Consider the following 16,680-nt stretch of genomic DNA (forward strand, 5'->3'; position numbering starts at 1 on the left):
GCCTTGTCTCATCAGTTTGTACCAAGGCATATGATAAAATCACCCTAATAGGAGACACAACAAGAAGGAAGGATACGGGGACCATCCCCAAGACAGTTTTGTTCTGCTCTGTAACAAATATAGTGAACAAAGTTAATACAAAACAGATGAAACAATCCACCTCTCTGAGTACAACTAGCACTAACACAGAGATCTTAAAGACTCATCTTTTTTTAACATAAAAATTATCTCTTTTATCTGACTAGCAGAAGAAGATTTCTAGCCCTGGACACACATAACTGTCTGAGGCAGTAAGCAGGCGAATTGTGAACTGACTGGTTGGGGCATAAAAATTATTGTACCCATTCAACTGGAAAAAAGATTATTGAAATAGGTTATAGTCTTGACAAATGGGATGTGCCAAAGCAGTTCCTTGAGTATAGGGAGGGACAGATGACCCTGCTGCAAGCACCGAGGACCCAAATGTGGCATCCATTTATGCTGCCATTTCCACTCTGAAAAGGTATGGAGAATGGACCATGTAACTGCCCTACAAATCTCCTCGGGCAGAATTGCTCATGCCTCTGTCCACAAAGAAGCCCCACTTCTAGTGGAATGTGTTCTCAGAGATATTGGCGGCTGCTTGTCACAGCTAATGTACGCCAATAAAATTGACATGCAGATCCATCTGGAAATACATGCCCTGGAAGCTGGCTTGTGCCATTAGAATGACTTGTTGGAACAAAAAGATGATCTGAAAGCCAAAAATCATTGTAATTAAGAACATAAGAATAGCCTTACTGGGTCCATCAAGCCCAGTAGCCTGTTCTCATGGTGGCCAATCCAGGTCACTAGTACCTGGCCAAAACCCAAGGAGTAACAATATTCCATTATCTCAGAGTAAGCAACATTCTGGAACCCCAAATAGTAGCAACATTCCATACCGAATCTCAAAGAACAGCATGATTCCAGAATCCCAAGAATAATAAGATTCTAGAATCCCAAATACTAGCACCATTCCATGCTACCGATACAGGGAAAGCAGTGGCTTCCCCCATGTCTCTCTCAATAACAGACTATGGACTTTTCCTCCAGGAACTTGTCCAAACCTTTCTTAAAACCAGTTACGCTATCCGCTCTTACCACATCCTTTGGCAACATGTTCCAGAGCTTAACTATTCTCTGAGTGCAAAAAAATTTTCCTCCTATTGGTTTTAAAAGTATTTCTAATCTAATCTTCAGTTTATATACCGAGTCATCTCCCAATGGAGCTCGACTCGGGTCACATATAATTAAGACTAGAGTACACAGAAAAAAAAGCATGAGAGAAATAAGAACTAGAGCATTATCTTTTCTTTGAGACTAGTTAAACCATTTAAAAATTGCGAGAACAACAAAGTTTTCAGGGTTTTACGAAATAATTGCAGCTGGCCTATAAGCCTAATAGAGTCAGGGATTCATTCCAGATCTCTACAAACTTGAAAACAAAAGATTGACTAAGCTTCCCAGCAGATTTAATTCCCTTAAGAATTATAGTATTATCATTTTATAATTTCATCGAGACTGTAGTTAAATCATTTAAAAATTGCGAGAGCAACAAAGTTTTCAGGGTTTTATGAAATAATTACAGCTGGCCTATAAGCCTAAGAGTTGGGGAGTTCTTTCCAGATCTCTACAAACTTGAAAACAAAAGAGTAAGCTTCCCTGCAGATTTAATTCCCTTAAAGGAAGGGAAGGATAACTTATATCTTTGTGTATTTCTCAGATGGCAAAGTCTAAGGGTATTCCAACATAAGGGGACTAAAGGATCAAATATTTAATAGAGAAGCTTGAAGATTATGCATGCACATTTAAACTGGATCCTAAAGCGAACTGGGAGCCAGTGAAGCTTTCTCAACAGAGGGGATACATGATCATACTTTTGTTTCCCAAAGATAAGCTTAGCTACAGTATTCTGTATTAACTGAAGTCGTTTTAGACTGTTCTGCTTAATGCCCAGATAAACTGAGTTACAGGAATCTAGCTGTGCAAGCACAGTGGATTGTACCAACACTGAAAAATGTTCTTGATGGAATAGTGATCTAACCTTTCTCAACATACGCAAACTAAAAAAGCACTTTTTTGTCAAAGAATTTATCTGTTTGTGAAATGTAAGTGATGAGTCCAAGATGACCATACACCCAGTGAAATGCCTGTTTTCAGTGTAACAGAAAAAGGGAGTTTTTCTAATCTTGGCCCAACCCAGAGCAATCTGGTTTTAGCAGCGTTCAATTTAATTTGAATAGACAATGCCCACAATTGAACTTTAGAAATGCAGCAGTCTATACTTCTAATAAAATTAAAATATCATCTGCATAAGTAAATATAGTCTCTGCTGATGAGAAGCAAAAGTTTTCAGAGAAGTCATGTATACATTAAACAAAATTGGCGACAGCGGAGAGCCTTGTGGCATCCCACAGCTAGATTTCCATGAAGAGGATGTCTCACCCTCCAAATATACCTCATAAGATCGCAATGAGAGGAATTTACTAAACTAATTCAGTACTACTTGGTTTAAACCAATATCTGATAACATACGAATCAGGATGCCATGATGAACTTCATCGCGTGTCCCCTAGTCTTTGAATTTTTGACGGAGTGAAAAATCAGTCCACTTATATCCGTTCTACTCCACTCAGGATTTTGTAGACATCAATCATATCTCCCCTCAGCCGTCTCTTTTCCAAGATGAAGAGCCCTAACCGTTTTAGTCTTTCCTCATATGAGAGGAGTTCCATCCCCTTTACCATCTTGGTCGCTCTTCTTTGAACCTTTTCCAGCGCCACTATATCTTTCTTGAGATAAGGAGACCAGAATTGAACACAATACTCCAGATGAGGTCGCACCATGGAGTGATACAGGGGCATTATAATATTCTTAGTCTTGTTAACCATCCCTTTTTTAATAATTCCTAGCATCCCGTTTGCTTTTTTGTCCGCCGCCACATATTGGGCAGAAGGTTTCATCATATTGTCTACAATGATACCCAGATCCTTTTCTTGGGCACTAATCCTCAAGGTGAACCCTAATATCCGGTAACTGTGATTCAGATTATTCTTCCCAATGTGCATCACTTTGATTTGTCAACATTAAATTTCATCTGCCATTTGGATGCCCAATTTCCTAAAGTCCACCTGCAATTTTTCACAATCTGCATGCATTTTAACAACTTTGAACAGTTTAGTGTCATCTGCAAATTTAATCACCTCACTCATCGTTCCAATTTCCAGATCATTTATAAATAAGTTAAATAGCACCGGTTCTAGTACAGACCCCTGTGGCACTCCACTGTTTAGTCTCCTCTATTGAGAAAAATGACCATTTAACCCTACCCTGTTTTCTATCCGATAACCAATTTCTTTTTTTTTATATTCTTTTTTTTTTTTTTTCATCTTACAAGTGTGTCAGAAAATAACAGTTAAACTTATACAATATCACTTGAGTATCTACCATTATTAATTTCACAATTAAAAATAAAAATAAATCCCTCCTTCCCAACCCTATTATTACACATGTGATTACATATATATATTATTTTCTATTAATCCAACCCATCAATATATAATTAAACTTCCTCCCACCCCCCATCCCTGTACAATTATACCAACTGGGGAGAAATAATATTGTATTCATTACAATACTCTATTAATGGTCTCCAAACCTCCTGAAAGTTATTAAAATTTCCTTTCTGCAATGCTAACGTTCTTTTCTGTTTTTAAATCTTTATTCATTTTTTTGTGTTACAACAAGTGTTACAAATAAACTCAATAGAAACTTAAATACACACTTGACTAACTCATATATTAATATCAAGTTTAACATTAATATAATAATCCCCTGTCCCACCCTCCTTCCCAACCAATAATACATAAATCAATTTTATTGTACATTCTTTAAATATTAATTTAGTATGTAATACTCAAAATTGAAAAGCCCACCCCATTCCCCTCTTTACAATTATCTTATCATGGGAAAAGTTCATTAGAGAAATTATGTTAACGGTCTTCAGATATTTCCAAGTTTTATTTATAGGAAAAATTATCCTTCTTTACAAAAATCGGTTAATGGTCCCCATATTTTTTTAAATTTATTCATGTATCCTTTGTGTGTTGCAATAGCGAGTTCCATTTTATATATGTGGCATACCGAATTCCACCAGAACATATAATTCAATCTATTATGTTGTTTCCAATTGAATGTAATTTGTTGTATTGCAATTCCAGTTAAAATAAATAAAAGTTTGTTATTACTGGATGAAATTTGGCTTTTTGCTCTCATAGTTGTTCCAAATAATATAGTATCATATGTCAAGGCTACTGGATTTTCTAACATTCTGTTAATTTGGGGCCAAATTGATTTCCAGAATGATAGGATAAATGGACAAAAGAATAAAAGATGATCTAATGTCCCAATTTCAATATGACAGTGCCAGCATCTATTAGATCTTGAACTATCTATTTTTTGTAAACGAGTAGGGGTCCAAAAAGCTCTATGAAGAAGAAAAAACCAAGTTTGTCTCATAGATGCTGACACCGTACATTTTAGCCTCCAAGACCAAAGTCGTGGCCATTGAGATGCACTAATTTGGTGTTTTATCTCAATGCTCCAAATGTCTCTAAGACCATTTTTTGGTTTTTTATTTATATATCCGGATATTAATTTATACCACTGTGCGGCTTTGTGACCTATAGAGTCCATCTGGAAACATAAGAATTCCAAACTGTGATATTTAGCGAGATCTTTCCATTCAGGGAACCCTTTCTGAATAGATTGCTTCAATTGCAACCATTTAAAATATTGTGTTTTATTGAGACCAAATTTTTGTTGCAATTGTGAAAACTCCAGCAATTTATCATTTTTAATTACATCATCCAAAGTGCGAATGCCTGCTATCATCCAATGTTTCCAGATGACTTTAAAACCGCCAATTTTGATCTTGGGGTTTAGCCATATAGTTTGGTTGGTTGATTTACTAATTGGAATTTGAGTAAGATTACTTATGTATTTTAGAGTTTTCCAGGTATCCATAAAGATTTTATGATCTTTGTATAACCTTGGCATTTTGATACTAATTACATGATTAAGACGTAATGGAAACATAAGCCTCCATTCTAGCCAAAACCAGTCTGGAATATTATCTGTGGGTTCTGGGAGGATCCAATACATACCATGACGTAAGATATAGGCTTGATGATACCTATAAAAGTTGGGAAAATTTACCCCTCCCTCCTTAATTGATCTTTGTAATGACGCTAGAGCAATTCTTGGTTTTTTATTAAGCCATATAAATTTTGTCAAAGTCCTATTTATTTTTGTATAAAACGAATCTTGAAAAAAAACTGGTATCATCCCCATTTGGTAACATACTACCGGTAAAATCATCATTTTTACAGTTTGTACTCTTCCCCACCAAGATAAATGCAAAGGATTCCATTGCTCACACATTTCTATTATTTTTTGTAATAAGCATTTTTCATTAATTTTCATTGTTTCATCTACTGTTTTTGTTATCAAAATTCCAAGGTATTTAATATATTCTTCCTTCCAAACAAAAGGGAATGTATCAAATAAACCTTTTGTACAATGTATATTTAGTGGAAGAATCTCTGATTTATTCCAATTAATTTTATATCCTGAAAAATTTCCAAATTTCTCAATCAATTCAAGTAGATGTGGAATGGTGGATTCTGGATTCTTCAGATATAGTAATAAATCATCTGCATAAGCAGATATCTTATATTCTTTATCTGAATAAGGTATACCCTGTATCTCCTTAGCTTGTTGGATGGCTAATATTAAGGGTTCTAAAACAATATCAAACAGCAAAGGGGATAAGGGACATCCTTGTCTAACTCCTCTCTGTAGATTAAATTTTTCTGAAAACGTGTTATTAATATATAATCTAGCAGAAGGGGAGCTATACATTGTTTGTATCATTTGTATAAATCCAGGACCTATACCAAACCATTCCATTGCTTGATACATAAAAGGCCATTCTACTCTATCAAAGGCCTTTTCTGCGTCTAATGAAATTGCAAAAGTAGGTTCATTCATTTTCTTTGTTAAATATAACATATGGAATGTTAATCTGGTATTGTGAGATGAATGTCTTTGAGCAACGAATCCTGTTTGATGCATACCTATTATATGGGGGAGAGCTTTAGCTAATCTTAGCGCAAGTATTTTTGCTAATAATTTTCCATCTACATTAATTAAAGATATTGGTCTATAGTTTGAGACCAAAGTGGGATCTTTATTGGACTTTGGCAAAACAATAGTCAGAGATTCTGCTATAGTGCCTTTAATACAACCTTTATTGAGCTGATATTGATAGAGATTTAATAAATAGGGTAATAAAAAATTTTGAAATGTTTTATAAAATTCCACTGTATATCCATCACCACCTGGAGCGGATCCAACTCTAAGGGACTTCAAAGCTATTCCTAATTCTTTTAGTGATATTGGTTCTTCCAAACTTCGTTTTATATGTTCAGGAATTTTTGGACCCTCTAACATTTTTAAAAATTCAAAACCATCTTTTTCTTTATTTAGATAATTTTCGGAAGAATAAAGAGATTTATAAAATTTCAAGAATTGTTTTAAAATAGGTTCAATTTGTGTATATGTATTTCCATTTTCATCTTTTATTGCTATTAATTTTGTTTTTCTTTTTTTCTTTTTAAGATAGTTTGCCAATATTCTTCCTGATTTGTTAGAATTACCATAGTACAATGTTTGTTGAGAAAATAAATCTTTCCTAATCATCTTAGATGAGATCTCATTATATTTACCTTTTAATTTTAATAATTCTTGTTGAATTGAATATTCCCATTTTTCTATAAGTTTTGATTCTAAATTTTTTATCTCTTTTTCTAAGATTAAAAATTGTTTTTTTATTTGTTTTTTTAGAAATGCCGAATAAGAAATTATTTGTCCTCTAATTGATGCCTTAAAAGCATCCCATAAAGTTTCTCTGTTAATATCATCATTATCATTTATTTGAAAAAATTCTTTCATTTTTGTTAGAAGATTTTCACAAAAGTTTTGGTCAACCAACAGTGTATTATCCATTTTCCAAATTGGTCTGTTATTATTTTGATCTGTAGTTTTAATTTTAATCCACACTCCACCATGGTCAGATAGAATAATTGGATCAATGGCAGCTTGTGTCACTTGATGTGCAAGATGATTTGAAGTAAAGATATAATCTATTCTTGAAAAGGAATTGTGAACATGAGAACAGAAAGAAAATTCCCGACCATCAAAATGAAGTATTCTCCATATATCTATTAAATCACAAGATTGAATCAAATTATCTAGTCCCATAGATTTCATAACTCTACTTGGGTTTTTATCTAATAAAGGATCCATTACAGCATTGAAGTCCCCTGCTACTATAAGATTTGAAGTAGCCAGTGGTATGATCAGTTGTTGAAGAGTTTTAAAGAATTCATTTTGGTTCGAATTAGGGGCGTATATATTGATTAACGTCATGGTAGTATTTCCCATATTCATTTCCACCATTATCCATCTTCCATGAATATCTGAAGCTTTTAGTTTAAATGAAGCAGAGCATTTTTTATTAATTAAAATAGCAACACCTGCTTTTTTCCCTATAGCTGGTGAGAAAAAACATTTTTTGACCCAACCTCCTTCTAGCTTTTTAGATTCTATATGTGAGAGGTGGGTCTCTTGTATAAGGCATATATCTGCATCTTGCCTTTTTAAAAATGATAGTGCTTTTTTCCTTTTTATCATATGATTTAGACCGTTAACATTTAAAGACATAATTTTAATATCCATTTATTTTCAGATATTAAAGTATGTATATTTTCCCAATGTTTTAAGTATTTCATTTCTCTTTTTTCCTTTACACCCATGATTACCTTATATATTTCCCTTTTATTCCCTCCCATCCCTTTTATCCCTCCCTTCCCCCCCTCATTAATTACGAAAACTTGGATACGCAGGTTGAGGTTAGATTTAGATAACTCCCACAAGCTATTAATAATTATCTAAAGTACTACCATTTTTTCTCTATTTCTGTATATTTCTCTTATTTTATTATTAATTATATGAATAAGTAAAAAATTTTCATTCTTATACATTGAAAGATTATTTTCTATATTTGTATATCTTTAAATCCATAAGAATGATTATATTACATTACTTATGTCTAAGAACATTTCAATTACAATTCATTTCTTTTCAGGTGGTATATTATTTTTACTTTAAAAAGCTTTCATACCTGCTTTTCAGGCAATTTTTGCGTTTCAGATATATTCTTTTCATATATATCGTATTTGAAACGCATTTTAATGTATCTGGAACGCAAAATTAAACCCGAATTACCGCCTTCAACAGGAATTATAACAAACCAATCAATTCGTCTTTTTTTTTTTTTATAATCTTCTTTGTGATTACTCCACCTTCAAAATTTCTCAACCAATCAGTACATCTTTAAGTTTGTTGAAAAAACTTTCTTCGTCATCATTTGAGTTCGGAGATGTGTTTCAATTCATTTTCGTTCCTGCCAGTAAGTTTATTCTATTTATTCTGAGTAGAATTCTAGAATTTTTGTATTTTTTCAGTTTTCTTGTTTTCCATGGAGAATGTTGCAAGTTGTTTAAGTCTTTAATTCGATCCTTGTGTGTTCTTTTTCCATTGCTTTCTGTTCCAATCTATCTTTAACCAATGTTCTTTTATTGAAGTTCATTATCATATAAGTCAAAGTTTTCTCAAATTGGTCAATAGTCTTTAGTATGAACCCATTAAATGTTCTTTAGATTGTCATAGGTTGCTCCAGTTGATTCATAAATTCTTGTAGTTTTTTTGGATCCGTAAAGTTTTGCGTTTTGTTAGCAATGGTTACCTTCATAATCGCCGGGTAGAGGAGACCAAATCTAGCTCCTAGAGATCTTAGTTGTGGTCTCATGTCTAAGAATTGTTTTCTTCTTGTTGCTGTTTCTTTTGCAAAGTCCGGGACTATGTATATTTTTGAATCTTGGCATTTAAGATTTTTGATTTCCTTAGCTATTTGGCATATTTCAATTGCTTGTTGATGTCTTAAAAGTTTGAAAATTAAAGTTCTTGGACCTGTTTGAGTGTTATTTCTTTGTGTTGGAATCCTATGAGCTCTTTCAATTTCCAGTTCCGTTTTAAATTTCAATGGTAGTATTTTAGGTAGAAATTTTTCAAGAAATGCAATCGGATCATTCTTTTCCACTCCTTCAGGTAATCCGATTATTCTTAAATTATTCCGTCTTTCACGATTCCGGCTGTCTTCAAGATTTTTTTTTATCTCTGTTATTTCTTTCCATATGATTTTGCTGTGATTCATATCTGTATTTAATTGTTCTGTAATATCTTCTAATGTTGAAATTCTATTTTCTGTGATGTCCACTCTTTTAGTTAGGATTGCAGCATCTTCCATTGCTTTTTGTAGTTTTTTGTTACTATCTAAGACAATTTCTTTTATTTGTCTTAGTTCTTCCATAACATCCAGATTTTTTTCTGTTGGTAATGGGATTTTAGAGGGTGTACCTGGCTCTGGTTTCGACCTCTTATTGCTTCCCGATGTTCCAGCTCCCAAGTCAGCTTTATTTTGTTTAGTTGAAGTCATATTTCAATATATATTTTAGTTTCTTTAAGAATATTTGGTAGTAATTCTTTTAATATATTTGCATATATGGAGCTGTTTGTTTATCCAACCATCCGTCTAAGCCAACCTCCTTTTTTTACAGTATTCTTAAAGCAACTGTAAGTTATTTGTCTTAGGTTCTATTGCTGTGAAAAAAAAAATATCGGTAGTCTTTCTTTTTCTTCTCTTTCAAGCCCAATCTCAGTCTCTATGAAGGCAAAAACATTCAAATTAGTAGCCTTTCTTTTCCTTAGATCTTTTTTAGATATGGCTGTTTATTCTTTTATAGATTTAATTTATCAAACTCGTTGTTGACATCTAGCTTCAGCGCTGAGAAAAAAAAAAATTGTAGTCTTCTTTTCTGGCTCTCCTCTTATAAGCCCAATCGCAGCCTCTACAGAGGAGAGCAATATTCCATCCAGTATATTTACTTTAGTCTTTCAATATATGTATTTTCAGCGTCTCTCAATTGCCTCAATGTCACTTTTCTTCAGGTTAAAGAAATCATTAATCCTTTTATTTGTCTTTTTCTCACAGCCCAAACGCTGAAAAAACCTACAATCTCCTATATCTACTCTTTTCAATTATAGCAGCAGAGATTGATATTTATATTGATATTTATCCTTCACAATTTCTTTTTTCCCGAAGTTAGCAGCCAGGAAATGGTTAAAAACCGTTGCCAAGTAGATTTTACTGCAGACCTTGCTTCATCTCCAGCAGAGGACAGATATTTCAAAACAGCTTATTTCCCTAATATGACAGGCATCAGGTATTTCAAAAAGCTTTTATCCCTGTCGCTAGGCAGCTCACCGGCAGTCTCAGACTTTGTCAATTTTTTTTTTCGATCCAAGATGGCCGCGGTCGTGGTGCACTGAGCAACCGCCTTCAAACCCCCACCTTCGGGAAACTTTTTCTCTGGCGCTTTACGCTGCTGAAATTTGACCATGCCAAAGAGGGGAAAGGGAGCCTCTTCGGGGCTACGGCGTCCCGGATTAGCCTCTTTGGCAATACTAAAGAGCCACTGAGACGGATTCAGCCCTCCACACCTCGCCTCCCAGGAAACAAAAACGGCACCTTTATCTCCGATTCTCACCTTTTAAAACATCTCTCCGACTCAATTAAGGAGGTAGACTTTAATTTATTTTACCATCAAGAACGAAAAAAATTTTTTTTTGTAGTTTTATCTGAAATATCTGCTTGTTTATACGGAGCTTTTTCTTCACCCAACCGTCATCATTCGCGTCCAAGCCACGCCCCCATCTAACGTTCTTTTCATCTTATACATATGACACAGTGAATTCCACCAAAAACTGTAATTTAATCTATTCCAGTTTTTCCAATTAAATGTAATCTGCTGAATGGCAACTCCTGTCATAATAAGAAATAGCTTATTATTCTTTGCTGAAATTTGACTTTTCTTCCTCATTGACATTCCAAATAAAATAGTATCATAGGATAAAGCCACAGGATTTTCTAACAAACAATTTATTAGGCCCCAAATCGATCTCCAAAAAGCCAAAATGAATGGACAGCAGAATAATAAATGATCTAAAGTCCCTGCTTCGAGATGACAATGCCAACATTTATTTGACTTAGAGCTATCTAACTTTTGTAAACGAACAGGGGTCTAGAAAGCTCGGTACAACAGAAAAAAACAATTCCTAATCCACAATTAAACTTTGCCATCTATCCCTTGACACTTTAATTTTCTTAGGAGCCTCTTGTGAGGAACTTTATCAAAAGTTTTCTGAAAATCTAGATACACTATGGGCTCCTCATACTAAGGTGCGCTAGCAGTTTTAGCGCACACAATACCGCTAAACGCTAACGCCATCATAGAGCTTGCGTTAGTACTTTTCATTTAGTGTGTGGTTAGCGCACGCTAAAAACGCTAGCGCACTTTAGTAAAAGGAGCCTTATATCAACTGGCTCACCTTTCTCCACATGTTTATTCACACTTTCAAGATCTCCCTTGGCTGAACCTATGCTGACTCCGTCTCATTAAATCATGTTTGTCTGTGTGTTCTACAATTTTATTTTTTATAACTTTTTCTACTATTTTGCCCAGTACCGAAGTGAGACTTACCGGTCTGTAATTTCCCAGATTTCCCCTGGAGCCCTTTTTTTAAAAATTGGCTAACATTGGCCACCCTCCAATCTTCAGGTACTACAGACGATTTTAGCGACAGGTACCAGATCACTAACAGCAAGTCAGCAAGTTCATGTTTGAGTTCTTTTAGTACCCTGGGATGTATATCATCCGATCCTGGCGATTTATCACTTTTTAACTTGTCGATTTGGCTTAGTATATCTTCCAAATTCACCGAGATTTCTTTCAGTTCCTCCACATCCAGCAACTTTCAGTTCCTCCGTACATCCAGCAACTTCAACACTTTGTCCCTTTTCTTTGAACCCGTGGAATGCAATGAGGTTAAGCGGACTTTCTAACTGACATGGAAGGCCAAAACAACGTTTGTCAAAAAAGAAGGAATCTTGCGCAGGGAAATCTCAGCTTCTGTAAACTTGAGAAATGACTTTCTGCATGAGAGTGCCTGCAACTCCAAGACTTCTCGCAGAGGCGATAACCATCAGGAAAACTATCTGAATAGTGTGATCCAGTGACACCTTCTGTAGAGGCTCATACAGAGCCTTACTGAGTCTCTGTAGAACTTTCTTAAGGTTCCATGTTGGAAAAGATTGTCTTACAGAAGGGTGCAACCTGAGTTCCTCCTTTTCCACTTGAGTTCTGAAGCATGAGAGACCAGCTACTTGCACCCTAAGGGATTCAATTGCCAGACCCTTCTCGAGTCCTGCCTGCAGAAATCCTAGGACCACTGAAATCGATGCTCTGAAAGGTTCCACATTGTCTTTAGCACACCAGTGCAGAAACATCTTCCAGACCTTAGCATAAGCCACTACCTCTGAGTACTTTTTCCACTTTTTATTTTTTTCAAAATCTTTATTCATTTTTCATCTTACATCAAGTGCACAATATTACATCATTAAAATTTATACATATCACTTGAATTTCTTTCTATTATTATCTTAAATACATAAATTTATTCCCTCCCCACCCACCCTTCCCACAAAAATTTTAATCATAAATGTCGTATAAATATTATATTCTTATCTAATGATGAAACCTTAAATAGAACTGAAGGAGTCTGGGACTGGTTTTCCTAAGTGTTGAACTAAGTTTTCTCTTTAATAAAATGCTGAATTATGTTTAGCTGCAGACCTAACTTATCTCATGTTCTAGCCTGCCTGCACTGGGTGTTTTAGCTTGGGCATTCTAGCTTCTTATGGCTATCTCAGCATACAATATTGTATTCCTCCCCCTGGACATGTAACAGAAAGACTGCAGGGCTTAGATAAGTGACCTGCTAGTGTGAGCTTAGGACTAATGATTGTTAAGAAAAGTAACACGTGAAAATTTTTTCTAGAATTCAGTTGTATAGCCAGAAGAATGTATAAATATCTCTGAAACTTCCTTGTTTCGGGACTTCTGAAGCCAGCTTGGAGCTCAGGGGTCCGCATATACTGAATACACATCTGTGCTTTCTTCAAGTCTCTAAGTTTTGTGGCTGCCCAAAGTGACCTTTCATTTGGCGCTCGAACAGGGACTTGAAGGTTTTTTGACTGCCGGCTACTCGATTGGTCACTTGTGTCTGGTCTGAGAACCAACCTGTCTGCTAAGCCAGCTGGACTCCTCTTGGAATTTGTAGACCTCGTGGCTCTGGCCGGCTCAACTGATTAATCAAGTCCTGGGTTAAAGTGCAGGTATCTGTCTGGGGTGGCCACCAAACTGGTAAGTGGAGGAATTGATCATTCCTCTCCTGTTTCTTTTCTGTTGCTGTAGTAAATGACTTGATCCATCATTGAAACAGCGGGGAGGGATTCTAGGAACTGTATCTGTCTGTTTGGGAAATGAAACTGAACTAATCTGTAGATCTGAAGTTAGATAATAGATGTAAGTTGTTTGCATTTACAGAGCTCAGCATGATTCGGATGCATCCTTAAAAAAAAAAAAAAACCAACAACAAACAAACAAAACGGTGTAGGTTGAACATTTCAGGAGTCAGGGAATTGGTTAGAACTGGCTATATTTCTATTGTGCTGTATTTGTACAGAAAGAAAATTGTACTAAAGTACAGAGATTGCTTTTTGCACGGACCGTTTATCTGCATGTATGTGTGGGGTTTTTTGTATGTGTATGACATTCAAAATCCCCATCCTTTGTATTTCTATCCCAGGTTCCTTATGAGTTCTGTCTGTCCAACATGAATTTTTGTTCTCCATGTTTGTTTTATAAAGTATTTTTAGAATTGTGTAATGCCATGAATGTCTGATTAGGTGATTAATCAACTTTTAATTACACTTGACCTAACAAAGATGGAGGTTAATTGCCCATCTTTTCTGTACATTGAAATACATGGCAAATCAGGGTTTGCAGACCTGGTTCAGGGTAATAGCCGATTTTGTTATGGAAGTGGTGTGATGGGATCCCATGAGTGACAATGTGTGTGAATGTATCTTTTAAACCTAAGGAAATTCTGAAAAGTACTACATCTGTAATTTGATCTTTTTCATCTTTAAGCAACTCTCTCTCCTCTGTGAAATTCTGAAGGGGAAGTAAGTCTCTCCTGCTTCACTTTTACCACAGGGATACGAATTTAATAACATTGAGTCGCATGTTGATTGTAACAACAACAACAAAAAAAAAAGGTTTAAAGTTGTGTGTATGGATTATCTTTTGTGAGTACAGTAAAACCTTGGTTTGCAAGCATAATTTGTTCCAGAAGCATGCTTGTAGTCCAGGGCACTCGTGTATCAAGGTGAGTTTCCCCATAGGAAATAATGGAAACTCAGACGATTTATTCAACAACCCAAAACTTTAATACAAAAATATACATACTTGTATTGCAAGACCACACTCGTTTGGAACAGTCACTGCACTGGCTCAGTTGTGATAATGTGATGCTTGTATACTGTATGTACTTGTATTGCAAGACATTGCTGGTATATCAAGTTAAAATTTAATAAAATGTTTTGCTTGTCTTGCAGAACACTTGCAAACCAAGTTATTTGCAATGCAAAGTTTTACTGTATATTCCAATCTTTGTTTTTGTATTTCTTTTTATAAATCATAAAAGCTTAGTATAAGAATGTAACTTTTAGGTATAAGAATGTAATTTTTAGGAATGCTTTTGTATGGAAGTAAATATTTTTGCCAGTCAGATGATAGTGAAGGGACTGCTGCTTTACAGTGCGCTTGTGTCAGACTACCCTGCTTAGTGGGTGGACCCAGAACTGAATTTTACTTAATGGGGTAGGAACCTGATACAGAATAGGGATTGAGAACAATTCTTATGTGCTAGTAGACAGTTTACTTGAGTCTTTTAGACAGTGGGTCTGCCTTTTAAATTTTCCTGTGGCCATATTTACACTGATTCCAAGTATGCCTTCCTCGTGTCACCTACCTTGGCTTTCAAATCTCCCAGGGTACTCGGTCCCTTCCTCACACCCAGGTCCAGGCCGTCTGTAGTCTCCCTGTCCTTGATAATCGCAAGGCTCTGCGCACCTTCCTCAGTACTGCAGGATACTGTCACATCTGGATTCCTGATTTTTCTACCATTGCCCGCCCTCTGTATGATTCCACCAAAGGCGCGGACTCAGCCCCTTTTCTCTGAACCCAACTCCAGGATCGGGCTATCCGCCGCCTGCAAAACTTCTGACTCGGGCTCCTGCCCTTGGCCTTCCTGACCTCTCTAAACCTTTCCAGCTCTATGTTCATGAAAAATCCAGTATCGCAACCGGGGTCCTTACCCAGTTCCTTGGCTCCTGGCATAGGCCCATTGCCTATCTCTCTCGACATTTGGATCCTGTTGCTGCCGGGTGGCCTCCCTGTCTTTGGGCAATTGCTGCCGTCTCAGATCTTTTACAGCACGCTAACAAACTCACTTTCGGCCAGCTTATTGACCTCTTTGTTCCACACTGTGTGACCTCTCTTCTAGAACATAAAGGCTCCCTATGGCTCACGAATGAACGCCTCCTTAAATACCAAGCCCTTCTTTGCGAAAACCCTCAGGTCTCTCTTGTTGTCTCTTCCCTCCTTGACCCCTCCACTCTCCTTCCTGTCTCCTCCCAGCCGGTCTTGCACAACTGCCTTGACACCGTTGACTTAGTTTATTCTAGAGAGTTGCGCGGGGACAGAAATCCCACCCGTCCCCGCCAAAGTCCCACCCGTCCCCGTGAGGACTCCCACCCGTCCCCACCCGTCCCCGCGAGGAATCCCTCCGTCCCCACCCGTCCCCGCGAGGAATCCCTCCATCCCCGCCCGTCCCCGCGAGGAATCCCCTACGTCCCCGCGAGGAATCCCCTACATCCCCGCCCGTCCCTATAAACTACAGAAATAGTTATTTCATTTAATTATGCTACTGAATTAAAGGCTCTGGTAGAAACCCATTTAAAAATAAGCAAAAAGACTTTATTAATTTGGAAATATTAATTGGGAAGAATACATACTTTGTAAACGGGTTTCTACCAGAGCCTCTAATGTTTATAAATTTTTATCAACACAACTAATATACTACTTTATCCTTAAGCAAAAAAAAAAAAAAAGAATTTTTTTCCTACCTTTGTTGCCTGGTTTCTGCTTTCTTCATATTCTCATTCAATTCCTTCCATCCACTGCCTCTCTTCTCTCTGTGTCTTCCATTTGCTCTGTTACTGTGCCTCTCCCTTTCTCCCCCCTCCCAAATTGGTCTGGCAGTGCAGTGTTCCCGCTAAGCTGCGCTGGCGTGCGCTGGCGCACAAAATATTAGGTCGCAGCGCACAAGTTTCTCGTCACAGCGCAGGACCGGCAAGATTGACTCATTTGAACTTCCTGCCGGTCCACGCAGGACCGGCAAGATCAGCATCGGAAGCGTGCGCTGGGCCGAAGAGATCTTGGGGAGCCTCCGACAGTGGCTTTCTCCCCTCTCTGCAGCTCTCCTTTACTTCCCAGCGCAGCGATTCACGAA

General features: G+C 36.6%; 1 protein-coding gene across 4 annotated transcripts in view; it reads right to left on the reverse strand.

The window, feature by feature from the left end:
- Positions 1 to 16,680, reverse strand: part of CCDC39 (coiled-coil domain containing 39) — a 187,398-nt gene that overhangs the window by 93,146 nt on the left and 77,572 nt on the right. The gene's annotated exons all lie outside the window — the stretch shown is intronic.

The sequence above is a fragment of the Geotrypetes seraphini genome, chromosome 9 (assembly GCF_902459505.1).
Source record: "Geotrypetes seraphini chromosome 9, aGeoSer1.1, whole genome shotgun sequence".
In the NCBI taxonomy this organism is placed as follows: Eukaryota; Metazoa; Chordata; class Amphibia; order Gymnophiona; family Dermophiidae; genus Geotrypetes; species Geotrypetes seraphini.